This window comes from Denticeps clupeoides, chromosome 8 (assembly GCF_900700375.1).
Source record: "Denticeps clupeoides chromosome 8, fDenClu1.1, whole genome shotgun sequence".
Lineage (NCBI taxonomy): Eukaryota > Metazoa > Chordata > Actinopteri > Clupeiformes > Denticipitidae > Denticeps > Denticeps clupeoides.
The window spans coordinates 14,039,783-14,065,307 of NC_041714.1; the positions used below are offsets into that span (position 1 = coordinate 14,039,783).

Below are 25,525 nucleotides of genomic sequence, written 5' to 3' on the forward strand. Positions count from 1 at the left end.
TCAATACATTCATTTTCTTTAAAGATCACACATCACTGATTGTCTTTATTTTTCATCATGGCGTCTGATAAACTGTCTAAATATTTTCAACTATGGGTCGTTGTCGTGTGATGGATTTGGGCACGAATGGTGGCTTCTGTACCTCTCCATCCCACTTCCTGTCTAATTACACCACGTTTCATCACAACGAGCCCGAAAGAGCCACATTACACCGAGACAATAGCCGACAAGAGTGGGGCGTCGACTGATTACCGGAGCCGCTCACCGCTTTCAAGGATGAAGTCATGTGGAAGCCATCGAATTTGTTTACCCGCTGTTCATACATCTCAATCCGATGGTGCAGCTTTTTAAAAACCCTCTTCCAGCACCCAGTCCACTTTCCTTTTTTCCCCCTTTTCTTTTCTCCACATACTTTTAATTGGTGCCAGACATTTTCTAAAAGGCCTGAAATGCATAGCAAAATATGACCTCTGTCTTCGAAGAGAATCTGAGATGAAAAAAAAAAAAAATCTTAAAATGTGTCCCTGTAATGGTGTTACGACAGAAGACAAAGGTTAATGTGGTTGTAATTATGAATGTAATTTCCCCTCCAGTGAAGAGCTGAAAATTGAAAGAAGGCCCCGGTGTGATCGTATCTAATGCATTAGACTAATGACGAGATTTGAAAAGCTGCCGCGCACACGCTTTATTAGGCCCGGAGCCACCGTCATCTTCCTCGCCAATTTAGTCCGGGGGCTGGAGGTGTCAGCGGCTAACTAAACAAGAATTCATACACACATTCTCCAACACACACACACGCGCAAACGTGCATCCATTAGCTTTTCACATTTTCAACATTTTGAACGGAAGAATTAGAGTTGTTTTTATTTTTTTCTTGTTTTTTTTTTGACGATGGTGGGGAGGTGTGAAAAAGGCCCTGTGTGCAGCATGGGTGGGGGTGGGTAGGATCGGTGTCTGTAACCATCCACTTCAGTGTCACCAGAGCGGATGCTGATGGAGCCGGGAGCCTGTCACATCATTCCCGGGTCAGAGAAAAGGTCCAGGAGGAGGAGACCCGTCACCTGACCTGCTGAGGTGGTCTGATAATGGACAACTGGAAAATACAATGTGACAAATAGCTACATATTTCATGTCCGTTGCTGAAATTTTTATTTTAATTTAAACTACTCTGTGTAAAAAAAAAGTGACAAAGCAGCATAAAAACCAACTGCAGTAATAACACCTCTGTCTCATGCAATATTTATAGCAGCATTGTAGGATTATCTTATCTTTCAGCCAAGTTGCCCTTTTCCTTTTCGTTTAATGTTGCCTGTATTCAATATTAATTGAAAAAGGGCAGGCCAGGCCTTTTCCATGTGCAACAGGTGTGATAAATAAGAGAGTGGAGGTGGCGCTCCGGAAGAGCTTTACGGAAGTGTTGTTCCTTCTCACCTAATGCTGCTAATTGAAACTGTAGTATTTATGTAGCGACACCTGAGTCGCGCCTGCGAACGCCACCGCCTGTCTGCGGCTCTCGGCAGTAAGACTAATATAGATCTCATCTATAAAAGCAATGTGCAAATTCATTCAAATTTCTGAAGATTCAGGTCTGAGTTGCTTCCAAATCTACAAATCAGAAATATTTTTAATATTGTATTGCAATTTAGGTGGAGACTGATAAAAGTGTGCAAAGATCACAATTAAACGTACAAATGTAATGGTCCTTTGTTTGTAAGGGAACTACACAAAATCCACAATATAGCTAGTAAAATTAAGGCCATTATTTAGTGCTTCATGCTTGATCTAGAGATTCTGTTTTGAATAATAACATTTTACCAGAGCAGTCAAAGTTAATGCTTTATTAAAGTCAACAGATTAATAGCACGTTAATGTGATGCACTATTTTTCTTGTCACTATTAATGCATTCCCCAGTTTGACCCTTTGAACCATGTGCTGTGAAACTGTACATATGATCTTGTGGATTGCTGCACTTTCCTGCATATTCATTATAAATGCATTCCCCATATTAACCCGTTCAGTAGTATGATTAATGATGCATTGCACATACAAATATGTGTCAAGAGCAGGTGACTGCAGATAATCAGATCTGATGGGCCATCCTGCTCAACTCTTCTGTCTCATTGGACGTGAATGACAGGCTTTCATTTGCCCTTCTGATGTGCCATCTCCACCCTGTGACTGGTGTAATGCCTGCAGCGATCCTGCACTCTGATTGGCAGCAGTGGTGCAGTGGTGGCCATTCTCAGATGCCAGGGGTCCCTCCCGGCAGGGTGCGTGACATGTGGCCAAGCTCTGGGCTGCCGCGTCCGTCAGGATCATCTCCTGGGCGCCGCCGGTGAAAAATAGAAGAAAAGAAGAAGAAAGTGAAGTGATTGTCACATGTGATACACAGCAGCACAGCACACGGTGCACACAGTGAAATTTGTCCTCTGCATTTAACCCATCACCCTGAGTGAGCAGTGGGCAGCCATGACCAGCGCCCGGGAGCAGTGTGTGGGGACGGTGCTTTGCTCAGTGGCACCTCAGTAGCACCTTGGCGGATCGGGATTCGAACCGGCAACCTTCTGATTATGGGGCAGCTTCCTTAACCGCTAGGCCACCACTGCCCCAGTATGCAGCATCTGCTGGATGTGTCATCTGGACACAGCTGGACTCTGATGGACGAGCTGCACCAACCAAACCCTACAAACCATCTGAATGTTCCTGTTTCTTAAATCCCACCCAGATCCACATTAAAGATTCCGGCAGGGCTGTCTGGAGAAAACATCTCCCATTCAGGACATTCTTTCCTTCCCCGTCAAACGAATGGATTATCCAATTATCTCCGTCAGTATCGATGTTGATTGGAGTCACATGAGTCTTGTTAGCACAAGGCTGCAGGAAATTGATCTGCATTATTCAAAACCCTGCGTGACGACACGTGTCCTCTGAGCCGAGCCTCGTCGCTCCTCCATAACATAAAAGGTTGATGATGATGACGGTCCATAACCTCTCACGTCTCAAACTGTCTGGTTTATTTCTCTGTATCTGACCACCCAAAGCCCTGTTATTCCTGGAGCTGGACCCCAGAGTGCTAGGTTATAACAGAAACATGCTCTATGTCTCCGATTGTGACTTGTACATGAACCGTGGTTGGTGGTCCCTTGCCTTCCACTGTATTGCCAAAATGGTGGGATTGTCTACCTGGGTATTCTGGTTACCAGGGCCTCGCACGGGCAAAATATGCAAATTTCACCATCTATATACACCGTTGAGCATGTGCCGTAAAATGAACATAATCGAACTAGAAGCAGGATTTTCCTTGGTCAAAGATTTGAGGAATCCGAGGCGACGTTAGCAATTTTTTACGTAAACTGCTCTTCCCTCCCCTCTCTGCCTCGTCACCTGCATCTGTCAGGTACGTTGTGATGAGGCTCTGAGCTGATTTATCGGAGCCGACAGGTAATACTCCACGCAAAAACAAAGCCGGCTGACAGGCTCGACGGGGCCCTGAAACTAAAAGCCGTGGTTGTAAACTCCCGTGCGTGTTGCGGCTGTCAATTTACACAACGTCTTCTGATCTAATCGCGTCGCGGGTGAGTTCCACAAAGATTGTGAGCTCAGGTCCATTATTTGGACTAGATGCGATTTTTGTCAGATGAATATTTCACACACACACACACACACACACACACACACACACACACACACACACACACACACACACACACGGTGTAAACCCTTATCTGTCGTCTCTTCCTGGCTGCGATTCACGAGCAGTTTTTGCGCCACCTGTTCGGTAAACGCGTGCACCATGGGAGCATATGCTAAATCTCATTTCTAGCCGCTTTTAACCAAAAATTGCCACCAAGGCCAGGCGAGCGTGCCATCACTTCTTTTTTTTGTTGTTATTGTTTTTTTTGCCTGAGCTTTGCTCCCTTGTGCGACTAATAAAAAAAAAAAGGACCTCTTTCTTAATTCCTCTCACAATTGATAGTCATAATTACAAAGACCCCAATCAATGGAGGCAAATGAAAGAGATCTGCTGCTGCCCCTGCTCTGCTAATTGCATTGATGCTCATTGGCCGGACATTAACCTCCCCTCATGGAATCTGTTTGGCCAATCAGAAAGAGCCGCACTGAGTTTCGGTCGATTGGTGCAGCACCAGCATTTCCTGCTTTTTATGTGCAGAAGGATGGATCTTCGGCGAGATCTTCCACTCGTATTCCACACCGGAAGAGTGTATTTGCCTCCACGGTGCAGAGTCGGGGGTTTCGCTCTGAAGGTGAGGGACCACTTTGAGGATGATAACAGTGCAGATGGTCTCTCGTCTCCTAGTCTTTCTCTTCCTGCATTAATGAAAGAAGAAGAGCTGACACCAGCAGGAAAAAAGGCCTTCTAATTGGGTCACTAATTAAACGTGAGAATGTGTCCATACCGTGGGGATCTGGGGGAATGAGCAGGAACTGAAGTGAGACAACACACCAGGACTTCAACTCCAATTGAATTTGAGTGCGTATGAACCTGCACACAAAAATACACAAATTAGCATTAAAATCATGTTTTCAAAAGCAGTGATCAATTGACTAATAATCCACATCAGTAATCAACATCATTTCCTGATGATTATGATAGATATCATCTTATATACCTTGAAAGGTTTTGGAGAGAGATTTGACATCACCCAATTCACCTGTATATTTTTTCAATTTTATCCATTGTTCTAAAAGTAAAACTAAAGCCACTTGTAGATCTGATAGTTGATTTTTTATTTTTTTGCCTCCAAAAGAACCCAGAACTCATGGATGCTGTTAAAAGTACACATCTTGGCAACTGCTCCACTTAATGCTCTCTTTTCGCCCGTTCCCACTGTCTCCTCCACTCTCCCTTTCTGTCTCCTCCTCTGACCTGGCAACCTTTTTTTGGCAGGGTGACCCTTTAGTGCCCAGAATAAAAGTACACTCGTTTGCTTTTTCACTGACATACAATGATTAATGCATGCATAGCCGCCATATAAAATATAACTGAAATGCGAGTGTTTTTCATTAAGCGATGGAGCAGGCATGTCAACAATGAAGGAAAGAATTTTCATTAGATCCTGGTAGCCTGAATATTTGTCTAGCAAACAGCAAGTGAACTTGAAAATTATGAAATGCCTAAAAAAAAATGCCTAACTCTGCCTTCCCTGCCCTACTCTGGATCGTTGTCTTCCTCTCCCAGCTTGTTTGCACCTTGTGTGTCTGCATCCATAGAGTGATGTGCTTGGAGCTGGTTGGTAGGTGGCTATTAGCTCTCTACAACTCCATATAGCTATGAAGTCTTAAGTCCATTAATTCTACATAACGAGACACCCTATTGAGTGTCATTCATTATCAGCAATGCTGAGTATAAAAGAGTTTCCCTTGAAGGCTGTGGTCTCTGGGCTTTTCCCCGGTTCCCAGTTCTCCAGGTTCAAGCTTCATCTCTGGTGCTTGGCTCACTGCTTTCTCTCTCTGTCTCTTTTCTTTTCATTTGGGTTTTTCTGTAACATTGGCACCATTTTTACATACAATATTTCCATGTAACTGCAATAGTAATCTACCTGTGTTAATAAATTAGAAACTGTTCATTCTTGTCATTTCTATTGTGCCATGCCTGTGTATGTCCAGGTATCATCAGATGAGTTTAAATACAGTGCTAATAATTAATGGAGTCAGATAAAAGAGGTTAATGCAATTTCTCTTACGACTACCCCTTCTTCATCCCCCGAGTTCTGCTCTTTCAAGTATTTTTTTACACCAGCTTAATCCTAACAAGAAAAACAAGATTGCTTTGTCCTCAACCTATAGATTTTACATTGCCACCTTGTGGTCCCCAGTAGACAAAGTTAGACACCCCTGTTAAAGTGCCATATATTGAAATGATCAACCTCTGTCCACGTTTATTGTGACATAACCTGTACAAATGAAGTTGCATAAATGTACATACCCTTTAACTAATAGTAAAATATTTATTTGGTTATTATTCAGATATCCATTTATATCCATTGTATATTTAACAGAAGGACAACTTAAAGAGACCAAAAGTACACATTACTTATTCTAATTTAAATTGAGCTAATTTAAAAAATATTGCTGTTGCAAAAAGTCCATACATAATGACATTCCCACTGCTCACTATGCGAACCGTGTCCTATATCCGTTTTTATTCCGGAGGGTCGGGCATTTGTTAAGAGACTGTGCTGAGAGCTGAGGCCATCATATTCCAACTGCGGGCACTGGCAGCACGTCCGGCGTGAAAAACGATGTGCAAAGCGTCTCTCTCTCACTCTCTTTCGCTGTTTCTAGAGTTTCCTGAGCGTCGGGTGGCAGCAATTCCCACAGCGCCACAGCTACCTTTTTTTCCAAGGCCTCAGTCGAAGCAAATTACTGTTTTTTTTCCCCCACTCCCCGTTGTTGTGTTCCAACAACTGACACCAGAACAGCAGTTTTCAGTCCGCTGGAATCCGGTTTTATCAGTCACTTTCAACCAGAGCTGTGATGCAGATCTGTGATGCAGGTGTCAACGCACCACGGAAAGCCGGTGACCTCCAGCCGCTTCTGCACAAAACTCTACGGGTTTGCCGAGTGCGTGCACGTGCACGGAGGTTTGACCGGCTCTGAAATGTTAATTGCACACCTGCTCCATTCTCTGCGCCGGAGTATTGATCCAACTCATCTGGCAGTGCGGCACAGAAACGCATTTCGACTGCATTTGGTGAACTTTGAAGCGTCTCTATTCAGCTGATGTAACTCACATTCATCAAACGTTTCTGCAGAACTGAAAAGGGTTCTATAATGGCGCCCCATATGCCCCAGAATACACTCTACAAGGAAATACTCTTGTGCTTCTTGCTAGAAGGATAGAATGTCTCTTGAATGCACCTAAGGAATCAAAATTTCTAATTGGGAGACTAATGTGCAGTTTTGCTGAAAAAACCTGAATGGAACGATTTGATCTTGACATATTAATATTACTAGACTAAACTAACAGTCTTCATGATGAAATTGTATTAAGAATCAGGAACCTGCTGGAAACTGAGCCGTAATTTGTCATAATTTGTTCAGCTGCTGGGAGGAGTTTATAAAAGCGTCAGATGTCATTGTGCTCTTTTATTCCCCCTCTTTCTGTGTCTTCCCCACCCTCCATTGGCCTAGTTCAGGTGTAGCAGCGAGGCGCAGCAAGCCCGCCGCGGCTGCACTTCGCGCCCCCCTCACCGGGGCTCCAGGGGTAGGGGGCAGTTCTGCGTAGGGGAGCAGAGCAGCCGGCTGTTGTTCCATCGCCCAGGGCAGGACAGCGGCGATGATGACAGCCTCGCAGGCGGGGGGCGCAGCTGGACACCCGTCTACCGACAACCCCCCGACGACCCGGCCCACCCGCCGGCTCTGGCCCCTCAGTCACCCAGAGAGGAGTGTATGCACCCGCCTCCTCTCGCTAAAGTAGGACACCTCCTCTCCTCCTGCCTCTCGCTGTCCCCGGTTCTAACATCCAAACGGAATATTACTGATTATAAAACGTTAAAATATAGCATTTGTTCATTGTCCCATTGCACAATTGCCTTGCGGCAGGTGCATGATAGTTCGATAAATCAAGAAGCGTTTCCTCTAGGCTGCTCCACCATTTGCCATGCAAACATCCTTGCCGGCCTTTTTTAATATTGCAAAATTTCAACAAATACCAACCAATACATGTCAAAGATGCTCACTGACTAAATAACTGATCGTTGGTTGGTGTTCCAAATTCAAAACTCATGTTTCCTGCATATCTTTCTGGTGACAGAACATTGTTTTTGGAGACTCAGCGGACCGGTCATGTAGTACGAACCTTTAACAACCAGTCGGACAGGTCTTATTTCTACATCAATCAGCCTGTAGGGGCAGTGGTGGCCTAGCGGTTAAGGAAGCGACCCCATAATCAGAAGGTTGCCGGTTCGAATCCCGATCCGCCAAAGTGATACTGAGGTGCCACTGAGCAAAGCCCCGTCCCCACACACTGCTCCCCGGGGGCCTGTCATGGCTGCCCACTGCTCACTCAGGGAGATGGGTTAAATGCAGAGGACATTGTTTATCACATGTGATAATCACTTCGCTTTCTTTCTTTCAGTTACTGAGTATGAGTTATTGACATGAGCTCCAGTACAACACAGTACATCCACGCTGTCATCCCTTAAACTCTTGTCTCTCAGTCTCTCTCACGCTCTCTCTAACACCCATGCTGTAGGGAACAGATCCAGAATAAAAAGGGCGCATCAATCCAAAGCGCTTTATCCCAAACTGCGGCTGAGTTTAAGGTGAAATTGGAGAAATTGTCTTTTGACAGCAGTCGTGTCACATAACATATGCAGCCAGTCAAAAAGGATTGTCTTCCTGTTTTCTCACTATGAAGCAGAAATTAAAAATCGAAACCATGAAATAACCGCATGTGAGGTTGTGTTGTAAACAAAAACAAAGGTTTCAAGTTCTGAGGCTCTTCATAGAAGTGAACTTTTTGCTGTTGAGTTATACAGTTTTAGAACAATCCTGAAAGATTTCTTGAGTTGCGAACGTGTTCCTTCTTGCTAATGATGATGACCAGTGTTGCCAGATCCTAAATGTTGAATAATCGTACCAGCGGCTTTAAAATCATATTTTCCAAAATATTATCCTACACACGCAATTTCTATTTAGACGTTGCTCAGACAATCTGCTTCAATAACTTTATCATAGACTGTGCATATTATAGTGTATAATGCAACTTATACCTTCAGAACATTTGTAAAAAACACCTCTGAGCTGAATTGTGCCTCTACCTTAAAACTGGGGTTTTTCTCCTATTCATCTCCTATTCAGTCTGATGTCGATGTTGTGTATGCTGACTCTTCCGAAACTGCAACTCCGCCATGCAAATCCGCGCTTAAACAACTAATCGTTGTTTACTTTGTGTGTCAACACTTTTCCGACAAGCACTGCATTATGGGATCTGTATTATCATTGCCGAGCAATTATAATAAATCTATATTAAATTATCACCAAACCAAACCTGGTCGTGCTAATGAAATAACTAACATTAGATTTCATATTTTTATATTCATCATACAGAGGGTAAAAATAGGGTACAAATACGATAATTATCGTACGTCTGTCAGCGCTGATGATGACAGTCATGAAGGTGAACAGAGAGACAACTCTGAACAATTTGTATAATATTTGTCAAAATATCACACTTTCTTCACCATGTTTTAGCTGATTATTGAAGCTAGTGGTCATATTTTTTCCTGTCAATGTATGGATTCACTAAAAATGTACATGTTCTTGGCAGATGCTCACATTTAAATGATTAATGGCTAATCAGCATAATCTTTCTTTTGGTAGTACTGAAATGGGTCCCCCAGAACCAAGCACCATTCAAGGGATAAAAATCTCAAATGTAATATTCTTCATTCTGAAGATTTATTGAAATATACGGCCAGCTCTTTGCATTTTCAATGCAGGCTTATGTAGCTCAATTAGTCCAGTGTACACTGACTAATTCCCCCCCGGAAGGTCAGACGGCAGGGCAGATGCTTCATTTTCAGCATGTCTTCACACAGATGAGCCACTTTTCCCACACAGATCCCCACGCACTTCATCCAGACCAAATAAACAGTACAGTAGGAAGACCGGACTGCAGCCGGAGCGAAAACGGAGAGCTGGACTAATATTCAAGCCTGGGAAACTCTAGCTGTCTGCATCTAAAGAGTGAGAAGCACCCTGTCACTCATGCACTAATCGACTCTTTCGCTCGAAATATCAGAATATTCGACATTCTGCAGGTCGGTGTTTATATAATAGTGTATGCTTTTATATAATCCATACGAAGGTTCTGTTTAAAGAACACGTTCTTTGTGTGCACATGCAGCCTCATCCTTTCCCCTGATGAAATGGACGCGGCTGAATTATTAGTGTTGGCGCGGCGCTGCCGCCCACCATGCGTCGAGCACCTTTAGCGATCGGTTATTCTTGGACGGGCTTTAGCGTTCCAGTCGGGCGACGCACGCCCACAAGCTCTATTTTCCGTCTATTTTTCCACAGTGTGGCGGACGGGGGTCAGCAGTCAGCTCCCATCTGTTCAGCGGTGTGCTCTCACGGCGGTGCCGCGCCGGGCCCTCCTTCGCCGCCACCTGCCTCACGCCGCACGGCCACGTGCTGGATGCTAAGCTGCTGGGGTTTGGGCTGAAGTTCTCAAAAATCGAAGGGAATTTCAGAAGAATCTATTTTTGCACACAGCAGTGTGTGAGTGGAACTTTCCGTGAATCTGGGGTTCTTCAGAAGGGAATAGAAGATTTGGCGACCTGGGGACATCGAGGTGATCATGCGGCCCGTTCGCCATCGTTTCATGAATGTTGGACTGTGGTGTGGGCAGAAAATGGCCCGGATGTGATGCTGATTGGCCCTGATGTTCACACCACTTTAGCCCAGAATCTTGTGGCCTTCAGTCGATGCTTGAAATGCAGCTTTTTTGACCCAGGTCAGAACACTTCACATCAACACAACGTAGAATGTGTTATTTACCTGTGTGGGAACAGTTTTTCTGAGACCCCTGAAAAAAAAGAAGAAATATATAATGATGCTTGACAACAAACTTACTTTTTAGTCCCTGTTAACTTTTCTAGTCTACCACAATGGTACCTGGTGCGCATCGTATTTAAGGAACGTGTGTTCATTCTGAAATTCCTCTAATACTGGAGATGGAAGTGCTGTGGTCACTGTATGTGGAAGACATTGCATTAAAGGTCCCCTATTATGGAGGGTTTTTTTTGTTTAGTTTTTTGCTTTTATAGAAGTGAGCAGGTATTAGCAAAAATGACACTTCCTGTTTTTTAGGGGGGGTGGCCAAAGCATGAGAAAGGGGAGGTAACCTTTCCCCTCATGATGACATAAACGTGTCTGGGCTACCACTCTCTAAACGGCAAAGCAGAATGGCTAAAGCATATACACATTGCCATTTCTAGCCACTGCAGGACCACAGACAGACTAGGGGAACTCATATTAACGTTAAATAATCTCACAAAGTGAAATTTAAACGTGCATTGATTTGAGAGGGGCCGGTGCACGGTTGTGGTCTCGTCATCAGGAGGCTGGCCGCGCCCAGCCGCGGAGCCGTTTTCCGGCCTGAAACAGTAATTAACCTTGTCTGACTGACTCAAGCATGTTGTTCTGTCTCCAGTGACCTGTGCGCCGATGCACTGGCGCCCACGCGCCTTTTATTTACTGTACTGAGCACCGGCGCGGTAGTGACAGCGTGTGGTTGATGGGAACGTGACCTACATAGCAGCACCAGTTGCAGTGGAAGTGCTTTACTCAGCCTCACTCCAGTTTCGAATGGTGCACATTTCTTTTAAAGAAAAACAATAATGCTGCTTTAACACTAGTATAAAACACCAAATGCTTTATTGTTCTTTTGCTATTAATAGAAGCTGGGCTTTGTGTATGTAATGTTAGTCATTTTGCTGCTATTCCACTATGGTCTACTGGCACTATTTTCAAACTGGCACTGAGCATAACGCCAAGCTTGGGGCTTTTTCACTAGTGTAAGGTTAATGGTGTTTTAAATAAATAGAAGAGAAACTACCTACCTGTAGTGTTATTATTTCTGCCACCCCGAAACACAATCTTTTATTAAATAGCATAAATCTGGAGGAGTCAAAGATTTAGACCATCTTTGTGTGTGTGTGTGTTTTTTTTTTATATATATATATATATATATATATATATATATATGTATATATCTCCCATAGCAGAGATGATGCTGCTTACAGCAGACCTTTAGCAGACAGTTCTACCTACATACACACCTACAGAAACACACTATATATCTGTAGGTGTGTCTGCTGAAGGTCTGCTGTTGGCACCATCCTCTCTGCTATGGGATAATAACCAGTTGCTCGAGCGAAGAGTAAAAGCAGCAGTCGGTGTGAAGTCATGTGTAATAACGCGTTGGAGGCTGTGGTGACGGGGGTCAGTAACCTGCTCCAGCTGCATGAGGAATTCGGCCGTAGGTGATACCTTATCAGACCCGTGCCTCCAAATTGATTGAATCTGGGCTCATATAAGGCAGCTGTAATCTGGTTATGAGGACCGAGACGATGACAGAACTGAGCGCGGCACAGCTGCAAATTTTACACTGACATTTCAGCGAAGAAGAGAAACAGAAAAGCAGCTAAGCACACATTAACACCTGCATGGCAACCCAGTGTCACTTCCTGCTTTTAACACACGTGCACACACGGCAGAGTGCGAAACCATCGCTCCAGCCACGCTTCTCCCTTCCCCTCCGTCTCCTTCGCTCTGCTTGCCCATATCCTTTCTCTCTCCCTGTCCCTCCCTCTTCGCCAATTACCTAACACACGAGGAGAACTCTGTGTGTGTTCTGCTGGGAGCCTCTCTTTACATCGGTGGCAGGTGACACGGAACGCTGCGTCCCTCTCGTCCCTGCTCTCTCCTCCGCGGTTTCATTATTCATCCGCTTTGCACATCATCCTCCCGCCTCACGTCCCGCCAATGAATGGATGAATCCATTAGGGACGACGTGTGATGCATGCGGCCCGTCAGAATTTACTTCATTTCCAGAGGCGACCCAGAACCTCTCTTCTTCTGCCTGGCCACACCTTTTATAATGAAAGGCAGCCGGCGTGCTGGTAAATGCAGAACAGATCACTAACGGCACTGATTAATGCCAGGAGACGGACACATGTGACACGGATCTAGAGGATTTGTAATAGATTATAGATTACAGATTATCTCAAAATGATCATCTCGAAACGAGCGTCTCCAGGGGTGAGAACCATAGGGGACTTTGGGGGTTCATTTCGGTCTCTAAACCTTTTGGAAAATCATTGTATTTTTGGCATTTCAAATGGTGAAATCTGCATCTTCATTTCACCTGAAAATCTCAACCTGTTTGTCTTTTACAGGCCAGCGTACATTCACACATCTATAGCATCAATGCATTCATATAGCTTCTAATTAGTGAAGTTTTTATGTAAAAACCCACGTTGCCAGTTCCTGTCAGTTGTCTCAGTAGTAAATTTCAGAAACAAACATTTTAAATTACGGTTAATTCCTCTTTTTGTGCCGTTCTATTTCTATGCCAACTGTTTCAACATCAACATGCGCAGATTAGATGATTGTTGTATTATTAAGGAGTGATTATGAACTTCTTTTATCAGTTTTGGTATTTATTGTACATTTAACAGAGTTTTTCCAACAGTTACAGTCTCGTAGGGAGGACTGAATTTAGAAAAAAGTCTGAATGGATCAGTCAAAGGTCAGGATTAAAGGCGCATGTTATGGAAAAGCGGCATATATGATGTCTGTGCAGAAGCGTCCAGGGTTTTCACTTCCTGTGGCATAGCGGAGAAATTCTTCCGTGGCGGTGGGCTGATGGACAATGAGGAGGGTTTTACAGATGCGTTCTGTCAATACGCCTGTCAACAACATTTCCCTTTTCATCCATCCCTATTTCTCATCATTTTTGGGGGGGATTCTGGATGTCCTTTTATTGCTGTTACTGCAGAAAATATGAAATGTGGCTGTGATGGAGATGAAAATATGAAACGCAGGTTATCAGGCTCTAGTTAACGCTGTTTAATCCTGGGAGTTCTGGTCGCCGCGTCTTTCACAGCCATTATTACCAGTGACGGGAGATCCTCTCCCCTCAGAGACCTTTCCCTACGTGTTTCTGGATGTGTGTGTGGGGGTGTGTGTGTGTCTGTGCTGTAAGCAGCTCCCTGCAGACCCGGGTGACAGATGCCCTGAGGGGCCGTTCTTAATGTGCGATCTCAGATATCACGTCCCGAGCACAAGCGCTGCATGGATGTGAGCCGTCATAACAGAGAAGAGCCCAGAGGATAGATTTCCTCAACGTGTCTGTGTGTGTGTTTGAAGCCACTTACCCACATGAATGTTGCATTATGGGCTGCATGAAACGTCACCTGTCCTCAAGGCTTATATTTTAACAATAGATATGTGTTCATAGGAATAAAAAGGGCCCTTTAATGATGATGGCTGCCGGGGGCCGTTCTGTGCATCTTCGCTGTAGTTTTATTAATCGCACCGGCCTGGTGCAAAACACACGTCCGTCTCTGTTACCGTCACGCGGCGACTGCCTTCGTCGGCCTCCCTTTATTTACCTGTAATCGTGGGGTACTGAAGGCGAAGATAAGGCGACGGCTGCAGCCAGCCCCATGTGGAAGCTGTTAGGCCCGGGATTGGGCAGCCAGCGCTCCTGCAGGGGATGAGGATATTAGAGAGAGAAGGGGGGGAGAGAAAAAACGAAAAAGAAATTGAGAAATGCGATATGTGGGGCTCTGTGGAAGGAAAAACAAAGTTATTTAAGCCCCCGGCCTTTCCTGTTATTAAAATAGCATCAAGGTTTTATTGAATTTAACATGTTTGGGGTAAAAGGGCCCATAAAAGGCAAGTTTGACTGCAGACTGCTAGAGTTTTATGTCAATGGCTTTTCAGGACTTTTTTGGAGATAGAAATCTGCGCTCGCATTTGCATGCAAAACGCTGCTTTCCTGTGTGTGTGTGTGTGTGTGTGTGTGTGTGCATGCACACCTCCTGACAGCTCCTATTTATTCCTCACGCCCGTGAGTTTGTGGTTTGCAGACACGTTTGAAGACATTATTGATGACACCTCTTTCGGCAGTCCATTAGCCAGGAACACTCAATCTAATAATCTTGTCATTTTCCACCACATTTACAACTCTAAGCAGTAAATTAGCCAGGCCTCTTTTCTGCCACTTCTGTGGATGGGAGAAAAATGTCTGAAAAGCTTTAATGTGATATTACAGGTGTGAGGGGGAGAGTGGAATAAAGGACGTCGCAACCTTTATTTCATCATCGCAGACGAGCCACTCAGTCGTATGTTGACGTATTCAAATTGATCTATTGTCTAGAGTTTGTAGTCATTAGTTGGCACGACTAGGCACAACACACCCACACAGTAATACTGTATCTGGTTCAATATACTGTTGACATAAGAAAAAGTGTTAAAATACCAGGTTATTATAATATATATATATATATATATATATATATATATATATATATAGAGAGAGAGAGAGAGAGAGAGAGAGAGAGAGAGAGAGAGAGAGAGAGTTCTCACCGGACCCTGATTAACCCGAAAGAAGGGTTGTGCACCAGGGATGCCCTCGCAGTTGTGACAGATTTGCAACACTTTTGAAAGGACGACTGGGCAAATGTGCCATGCTGACAGACACCTACCCAAGAATGCTGTAATTAAATCAGAAATTCCTTCAACATGGAATAAATATTGGTTTAGATTTCTTTTATCATTTTTGTTTTTCCCCCACATCTGTTATTTTTTTTAATATACAGCTTAAATGCCATTAGAGATGGGAATTCACCTTGAAACGATTTACTGTACTCTCGTGTTTTATATATCACAAAATCTAAAATATTAACAGCGGCGCTTATACTTTTAAATCCACTTTAAGAATAGTGAAGTTGTTTGACGTTTCTGATCTAGACAAACGAAAGGTGATTGAAATAATTCATGTTCCATAATGCTGCAACCAAATATAGAGCAACCAGCAATAAATGCAAAGAGTGCTAAGCGGGGAGCCGTTCCTAAAATTGTAGGCAGGCCTTAATGTATCTGAAGAGCTCCGCCTCCACACTTTAAGTTCCCTGTGCCTTGGCTCTGTTACCTGGAAAAACTGTAAAATGCAGTGTGAAGGGTTAAATATAGGCTGCATTATAAGATCCACATGGTTCATGCAGCCCTGTGTTCCAGACGCTGAGTGCGTTAAAGGAAACATACGGCGGGTGAACTGTTCGTGTTTAAATCCGAAGCCACTGTGCTCCTGTCCGTCTCTTCGCACGTTTCACGAAGTCCCACGTTCATCACGTCCTCTTGCCTTATTCCCTGATCAGACCCGTGTATCCTTGTTCAACAGCTGGCAAAACGTGTCAAACCATACAAGAGAACGGTTGGGAGACGAAGAGCGAACTCATTGTTTGAGTAGTTTGTTATAGTTTGAATCGCTGTGAAAGTTTGCACGAGTGAATGTGCAAGGCTCTGCAGTTTCGCCACTGATCTCTGACGGCCCTGCAGTGATGTATGGGCTGGTGTCCTCCACCCCCGAGAACCTGTGATGACTTAATGAAGCCGGGGAACCGGGGTGCTTCTCGGCCTCCCCGGACGACCATCCATCTCCACGCTCTGCCACTAATCAGTTCGGCAGGATCATCTCCAGGGCTGCGGACCGACGCGTGGCGCCGTGCCACCCATGGTGCCAATGCAGAGGGAGTGAGGGGCGGAGATGGAGGACTGGAGCCTAATAAGGTCCCTGGTGCTGCGTGAGCTGGTGTGATGAGAGACGCCGCATGCAAGATCTGTGCGAATTATCTGGCACGGAGCTGTGTGTGGAACGTTCTGGAAAGTGCCATGGTTTTCTTTCTCTGTATGTTCCGCTGTTTGACATTGCAGCTTATTAAGCTCCTTTGTTGAAATCAGGAATGTCAAAAGAGGCATGCTCCTTTTGATGCGCTTTGTGCACCGGAGCCGCTGACAATCTGCGGTTACTTTTATTTCATATATATATATATATATATATATATTTTTTTTTTTTTCATTTTTATTTTATAATAATTCTGGCAAGACAAGACACTGATCTGAGACCTGCAACCTCAACCATGGAAATTAGACACTGAATCAATCAGAGGACACGTAGCGGCGTAACTGAGCATAACCGAGCGTGACTGACGAGGTGTCTCGTTTGAACCCTGACCCCAGGTGTGGGTGGAGGAGGCGGGGACAGCCTGCCCGGGTGAGACGGGCGGAATGCAGTCCTGCGGCCTGGCGGCGGTCGGCGCGATTGCTTGTCTATTACCTTTTAATGGATTACAATCGTGGGCTAAGATGCCCCCTACGCAGATGGAAGTCGAAGTCTAATCTCCGTTTCCGAATGGGTGGAGAAGGTTTTCTCCTTCTCCCACAATGCCTCTGGGTTTCACCGTAAACGCCTCCTGACAGCTGGCCAGACGCAGATTTCTCTAACACACCATAACCTAGGATGCTTCAATGGCGTGTCTAAGACACATCAACTAAACACTTTATAAATGTCTTTCAGATGTGTGTGTGTGCGTGTGTGTGTGTGTGCGTGTATCCTAAAGGCTGACAGGAAGCAGGCGTATCTCAGATTTGACGCTGACTGACTCTGATGTGTCAAACATACGATTGGATTTCTAAAGGAAGCACACTTAAGCAGCTCAGCTGCAGCGTTTGAGTGGCGACTTGTCAGGCGGCGTTTTTTTTTTTTGTTTTTTTTCGCAGCGTCCTGTCTGGATTGATCTTTTCATAAACGAACTTGCGATGCCATCTCTCCTCATACAAGCACGGATTAGATGTTTACCCGGCGGTTTAATGAACTTTTCTGAGGTAATATCCCTTAAAATGCTGGGCAGGGAACGCACTGTGCGATTGGTTGTTAAATGTCAGTGTTAATTGCCTTTTGCTGAGGGATGAAACACTGATTTTAATTGGCTGACTGATTAAATGCATTCTGCGCCGACTGTTGCAGAAATGCTAATGATTTCCACTCAAGTTGTTTTTCTCAGATGGAGTCGGTTGTGCAGACGCTCCTGTCTTCTTTTAAATATCAGAAAATGCTTTAATGGATTTTTTTTATCCTTTTTTTTAACAGTGCATCAGCGGTGAACATATTTTGAGCGTTTACCAGACCCAAACCAGGAAAACTTTGTGATAAAAAACAAAAATGTTCATCTACATACACTGCAAGCCAGAAGCATGTCCCCTCAAACTTGTAATGCAAGAAGGTTTTTTTATGGAATGTCACAAACTGTCACGATGGCTGGAAATGGCTGGTGAGGAAGAAGGACGCATACGCACGACGAGACAGGGGTTTAAGACATGGCAGACAGGACAAGGGGAGCATCACCAAACAATGACCCGACGACGAACAGACACAAACAGGATAGCTTTATACACTCATACACAGGTGAACACGATCAGGACACATTACACAGGACGAACATGGAACTCCGGTTCAAACTCCAGACCCGGAGTAGCCCCTGCCGGACCGGATCATGAGGGTAACAAAAGAAGAGTAGCTGCAGCGACACGCTCAGACAAGAAAGCAGTAAGACTAAGATGACGGGGTAGGTCCCACCTGCAACCCCCCCCCAAAAAACACCATTGGTGGGACCAGGCGTTAAATCTGTAGCAGTTCCAAAATAAACATAAAAAATTTGTCTTGAGTGCATTGATATTCACTTTTATCTTGGAAAAGGTACTGGGACGGTGGGATGCAAGGTAATTGAAGAAATGGCTGGAAAAGATAATTAAACACCATTCAGGGTATGTTGTTACACTTCAAGAACACATCACTTACATTTGTTTTATGCATTGCTAATGTTTCCTTGTAATAACATTTTAAAAGAGCGCACCATTCATTTAATAGTACAATAAAGCACCAGCAGACAAGCTTTTCCAGAATCTGGTGGATCTCTGTTTGACTGGGAATAAAAAGAACGGCAGCTGTGGCCTCATGGTTAAGAGCAGATGATATATAAGTCAGAACCGGTGCCGGCGGGTCAGAGGCCTCCCTTAAGAGAAACAAGATCTCACATTCTTTCCCCTCCATGAGGAGGTAAAAAGGCACTCCTTCATTCCGCGGCGGTGCTGTGATCCTCGAAAGCTCTGGAAGACGTGACCCTGTCACTTCCTGGCCGCACAGCGGAGGCTGCCGCCTGCTCAGCCCCTTGACACGCCGAGCCTCGGCAGAGGCAGGAAGTGAAGTCAATTTCAGCAGCACGTCCTGCCATCTGTCTCGACCCAGCGCTCCCGTGCCCCTCCAACAGGCCGTCGCTCGGCCGCCTCTCTGACCCCACACGGTCAGCATCTAGCGAACTGAATTTTGTATATATTACCATTGGAATTCAGTTGTGTTCGTTCAGGAGTGGCCACGGTGCCATGTTGAGTTCCCCACAGGGACATTAAATGTTGTACTACAAGCGACATGGAAACATTCAAGACGTCTGTACCCGACTCGCCGAAATTGTACCTCCGCTCGTACGAGGAGCTCGTAGAAGTCACCGTGGCTCTAGTGAGGGAATACGACGTGAAAGAGTCGACGAAGCACAACACCGCAGATGAGACACGGATCCCGAAAAAAAAACACCAGGCACCACTAAAAGCTACAGCGCTAACCCAAGCAGCGTGAGCATTGCTTCTCTGATAATAATTCTGTCCCTGTTGTGAGCGAGGATCTGCAGGATGGCCCCTGCTCGCAGTTTGGATCTAATAAAGCGGGACGGGAAATAAAAGAAAGGGGGAAGAGACGTCCCAGCTGACGCTGTGAAACAGCCTTTCATTTCGAAGTGAGAATAAGCAGGGCTTTCGCAGCCTCCATTTATCACCTGGGTTCACAACCAACAAAATATGTGCTCAGTGACTGATGGCCCATTAGCTGCAGGCTTTATGGGCTGCAGTCGGAGTTCAAGTGAAACCTGCGGTGAAATATCCCCACGCCAGGAACAAGGGGTACCGGCACCATAGGCACAGCATAATGAGGTGTATCCTGAAATCATGCCCGGAAGGACAGATTGTCAGAGTGCTGTAAATATGGTTTTGAGACTGCATGAAGATCTAAAAATTAGATTAAATAAGATGCATGATTATTTCGATGCATGGTTTCCAGTTCTGCTTGAAACATTAGCTTCTGGAGACCACAAGGGGGGCGATGTGGAATCTCTTGGCCTTTCACATCACCTCGAGGTATCTTGATCACCTGACAACATGTTTGCATGTAGTCTACAGGAACACTTATTTATTAACAATTACATGATTCTGTCTAATATATCATAATATATCACAGAGAAAGTTTTTGGTTGGAAAACGCATGGATAGATGGACATATATAGCAAATATATAAAAAAACTATATTCCAACTATAGTAGAAAGTCTAGATAAATAGAGAGACATTTATAGTCCCTGCAGTAGAGCATCCTTCAACCCAATTGCATTTTTATTTCCTTTCTGCCCTTCTATTGTACTCCCGCTTTCACAGATCATAGTTGAGGAATGTCAGCCATTTTTGGAAGTGGACCCCAAGGCCATTTGAAATGGTTTACTCTCATTGTCCCGTCGGAAAGTAGCCGCAGGCGGCGACGGATGGTTTGGTGGGGCTGGAGATGTTTAGGGTTCTGTGGTCTGTGTGTCATATATCTGGCCCCTCTGGACTACTCTGCGCTATTCCTGACAGCCGATACACCTTCATAACGCCGTGGCCTGTCATACTGTTTGCTCTTACCAGACCCCTTAACCAGAAAACCAGAAGCCCCCGGTGAACCCCCTCCAGCTGGGCCGGCCGCAAAATATATGCCTGCTGTCAGCAGTTTGTCAGACTCTTGCCATACAGTTGTTAAGATCATTACCTGCATGCAGCAGGAAGTGTAATTCATATCAGGTGACGGCATTTTGCTGTGGAACAGGAGTCCTTATGCAAACCTGCCTGAGGGCGGCCATTTTCTCAATTCACAAAGTCAACAGTCCCCCCACTAAAGATCTTCGCAGGCTGAGAGCTTTACACGGCGGTCAGACACTGACGCAGTAGCACCGCCTGTGGTCGTCGTTGCGTTGATGAACGCGCCGCCGTCTGATTTCCATTCGCCCGAGAGCGCTACTCGCTGACGGGGGCCTCATGGGGCGTGTTGCACGCAGCACTCCGACATTAGCCATGCTAATGGACTCACTTTTCCCAGTAGGATAATGTTCTCGGACATCGTGGCACAACAGATTTCACACAGTGTCAGGGAGCACAAGGGGAGCGTGTTCGCCCTTAATGACTTAGTCCAGGGGCGCTAGACAGAAAGGCGAAGGCGTGCAGCCTGTTTTTAGACAACAAATAAGACATTAAACAATCATGTCTGGTGCTCTGATGATACTGGCATGCTCTTCACACAATGTTGATTCTTTAGTTTGGGATGGTTCAGATCAGGGACCTCTTTCTTTTCTCAGTACATAATGACATTTAGGATAAAACCACTCCAGATGGTCCAAAATGTGGCAGCCCGCCTCATCTTCAATCAGCCGAAACACACCCATGTCGCGCCTCTTCTCACCTCTCGCCACTGGCTCCCGGTAGCTGCTCGCATTGAGTTCAAGTCCTTGATGCTGCCTACAGGGCTGTAAATGGAACTGCACCCTCCTCCATCAATACACTACTAGCCAGCTACACTCCTGCACGCCCTCTCAGATCTGCGAAATGAAATGAGACTTAAATCAACTCCGATCCCAATCAACTCTGTTCTCCTTTGTTGCCCCTGGCTGGTGGAACAACTTGGCCTGCTCCATTCGACTAGCCGAGACTACTTTGGATAAAAGCATCTGCTAAGTAAAGTAAAGTAAAGTAAAAGTAAAGGATTTTTGGCACTACAGAGACATATTTTAATTGAGGGATCTTGACTCAGGATGGGAAGTCAGCTATCGCAAAATTGTAATAACACTCCAAGCTGGGTTAGGTCCTAGGTAGGAAGGCAGAGCACTGGTCCTAAATTCTGAATTATTTGCAACATCTGCAGTAGCACTACTCATGGTCAGTTTGTAAGGCTACAAACTGAAGATGAATAACGTCAACCGTATGATAATTGACGATGTGCTACAGGGTACATATAGACCGGAAGGATGGTTCAACATGAACTTGATGGACGGGCTCTACTCGGTTCTCGACAGGTCCACAGGGATGCATGGGGCTTGGCTCTGTGGTTTCCTGATTAACGCCTCCCACTTCTCTTGACCTGAATGAGACACCCATGTTTATTCATCCATTACAGCAGTGAGAGCCGCTGATGTCCATCTTGTCCAGAAGGATCGGCCTGAGCACAGATACAGGCATGTTGGAACAACTCTAGATCGAAAAATCGAATGTACAGGTCTTCTAAAGATGAGGTCCTCTGATTCGTCTTATATAAATCGTGATTCTCCAGTGGAAGAGACCACTCCTGTTGAGAATAAAGGTGATCAATCACTATCGCTTTTTATTGACCTGCAGTGACACCTCCCTCTAAAGGTCAAGTGAACCTGAAGCCATGAAACCCTCATATTTGCTGTTTATCGTTATCTTCAGATACATATTGTTTGATGTGAGTGTTGTGGGTGGAAATGCATGGCTGTGCTGATCGCCAGTCCAGTCACGTCGACACCGGTACATCTGTTCTCCGTCCTCCGAGCTGCTGCAGTGGCGGGCACCGTGGGAAAGCAGTAATCATCCCGGCTCCTGCACATGTTCCGTCCGTCCTCCTGTTCACCATACGGCTCAATCATCTCGTGTGCTTTGTATTCCGACACTGAGAGCAGGGTTGTTTGCTTGTAGGGTCTTGCCCGGGTGTTGGTCCTTTAGCGCTTGTGTGACAGCGGTATCACTCAAGACGGCACTCAGATGTGGGGAATTCACCCTTCAAAATCAATTTAGCGAGGATCATCGCTAACGTTCTCGTTCTCACGAGATCCCTGATGTCCCGAGACTTGGACGTGTCAGTGTCTCGTCTTCATTCTTAGTGACTGAAGGTCGACTGCCACACTCTTGACCTTTCAGGAAATTTTGTCTGCATATGTAATGTGACCATGTGGCACGTCACCATGTGCGACTCCTTCAGTATCGCGCTTCCAGCAAGACTGACAGTGATTGCGTCCGTCAGGAGAAGTCGGCGGGTCAGGCCTCTGTTTTTTTTGGGGTTTTTTTCCATCTTCTTCCTCAGGCGATCCCAGTCTGCAGGTACAGCAGCTCTGCTTTCGAAAGGTTACGCCATTTCCAGCCTGCTCCACCGCGCGATTCTAAGAATAAATGACCCAGTGAGCATGAGGCAAACTTTGCCTCTGCCGTATAATCGAAGCTGTGACGAATCCCGGGGAAATAGGCGTTATCGGAGCCTCCCGGCGCTGCGACTGTTGCTGCTGCTGTAAAGTGCTGAACGCGGCTCCGCTGGAGTTTGCGCCTGGGACGTGTTTGCTCGGCAAGAGCCAGTGATGAATGCGTCTCTCTGTTAATACCGAAGCTTTGTAGGTCATTTTCTCAGAGAGGATCGCTGCACCCCTTTGTCTGGTCTCTCTGGGAGCGGAGGCCCAGTCTGCTGGTGCTCGAGTGCGGAGGACTTTAAGGACGATTTGAAAAGGTCAAGTCAGGAGTGTTCAGAATCGTAATTTCAGAACATTCCTGGAGTCACGAGGTCACCGTCCTTTATTTCTGTTTTGGGTCTCGCTCGCCTTGCGGCGCATTTCATTGATCCCGCTAAGCTCAGATTGTGGCGTACCAGACTTGGTTTATTGGTTTGTGTTTGCAGTGCTGCCTTGTATGAACACATGAGTTTCTGTGAGTGTGTCGGTTCAGTGATGGCTGAAAACTAAGTGAAGTGAAAAATGAAATGAAGTGATTGTCATTGTGATGCACACAGCACATGGTGACATAACCATCACCCTTAGTGAGCAGTGGGCAGCCATGACAGGCGCCCGGGGAGCAGTGTGTGGGGACGGTGCTTTGCTCAGTGGCACATCAGTGATACCTAGGTGGATCGGGATTCGAACCGTCAACCTTCTGATTACAGGGCCGCTTCCTTAACCACTAGGCCACCACTGCCCCAATGTACTGAATATGTTGCCATAAATGTATTCAGTAATTTCTTACAGTACAAAAAAAATATTTAATTGTTAATTTTTTTGTTGACTGAACTATTTGCATTGATGAAATTATGGGAAATGCCTTTTAATTATGAATTTATTTTTTTTTAACAATATTACATCTTTTTCTCCCCTCTGGACACGGTGACCCACTTTGTCAGTTGTTTGCTCAGAGATACTGCGCCCTTGTCCATCTGGATTTGGTTATGAGTGTGTGTGTGTGTGTGTGTGTTAGCAGTAGTAGTAATAGAGTAGACAGGCCTCATCCCCACACACCACCCTATTGTTCTTCTCCACCCGCCCCATCACGCTCATCAGGCTTTGGGCCGAGCCGCTCCTCTGTGTGTTTTAAGTGGCTGTTTGCCAGGTAAAGATAAATTACATTTAATTATTTTTGCTGCAGACGTATCAGCAGGGGCTCTGCGAGTGGATCTCGTGGTGCGGAGTTGGCCTGTGCTTGGGGTCTCGGCGGAGTTCGTGCCTGGGCTCTTCCATCTCGCCCACTCTCTCTCCATCGGTGATGCCCAGTACCAAGTGGATTTTTCCACGGCTGCTCTAATTAGTCCCCTGGCGCAGTTTTAACACTGTGTATTTATCACCAACATTAATTAGTACCCTGAGTACATACATTACTTTGGATATAGACGGTGTCCCTGTTTGTTATAGTTTTAACAGCGGCGGGGGGACGGGCAGTGAAACGCTCTTTTATTTTCTCGCGTTAATCACGGTGCACCAGCGCTGTTCATCAAACAGTTTCGCAGCATTTTATTAGCGCCTCGCATTTGTTAAACAGGTACACGGTTGTTAGTTATTAAGGTTATTAATTACAGAGCCCCCTGCTGCCCCTGGTGCCGCGGTCTGATGCTGGTGGAAGAGGCCGGGCCTTCTGCAGCTGTGGGCGTGTTGGAAGTGGCGAAGGAAATCGATCTTCTCTCCAGGACCCGGTCCAGAAAATCACTGGCTAGCATCTGATGCACAAGTTGGGGGGGGTGACTTGTCCGTCACATCGGACAGAAACTGCCTCAGCAACTTTGGCCTCGCCAGGACACTTCATTTGCTGAAGCTGTGCATTATGTTGATCCGTCTGATTAAAGCTCGGCCGATTGAGAGGTAAAGCGTCCGGCGCCTGCTCGCCCCTTTTTAAAGAGCCCTGGCTGACAGCATCAGGCCAGCAGATGGATAATCCAGACCTGCGCAGTGCCACTGAGCATCTTAGCCTGAGGGGATGAACATGAAGTGGAATAGAAATTCGTTTCAGATCTTATAGCACAGGCAGGAAGCGGCTGGAGCTTTGAATTTGAAACATGAAAAACTATATACAGTGTAGACCAAAGGTTTGGACACACCTTCTCATTCAATGTGTTTTCTTTATTTTCATGTCCATTTATATTGGTAGATTCTCACTGAAGGCATCAAAACTATGAATGAACACATGTGGAGTTATGTACTTTTGACCTGTACTGTATATGTGATTATGGGGCCACTTCCTTAATCGCTAGGCCACCACTGCCCCATTTATTTATGTATATGTATGTATGTGTGTGTGTGTGGTGTGTGTGTGTGTGTGTGTGTGTGTGTGTATATATATATATATATATATATATATATATATATATATATAAAAAGTTGCTCCGTGGGGGGGTGGACTGTCCCTGTAACTACTGATTGTAAGTTGCTCTGGTTAAGGGCGTCTGATAAATGCTGTAAATGTTAAAATGTACGTACACACACACACACACACATATATATATATGTATATATATATATGCATATGCATGCATGCATATGTTTTCTGTTTCTCTCATTAATAAATAAAAAAATAATAAACACTAAAGCTCAAGTACA

At 45.3% G+C, this 25,525-nt stretch overlaps 1 protein-coding gene across 4 annotated transcripts in view; it reads left to right on the forward strand.

Annotated features, from left to right (window-relative positions):
* The window catches only part of macrod2 (mono-ADP ribosylhydrolase 2), a 416,409-nt gene that overhangs the window by 336,387 nt on the left and 54,497 nt on the right, over window positions 1–25,525 (forward strand). The window lies entirely within an intron of this gene.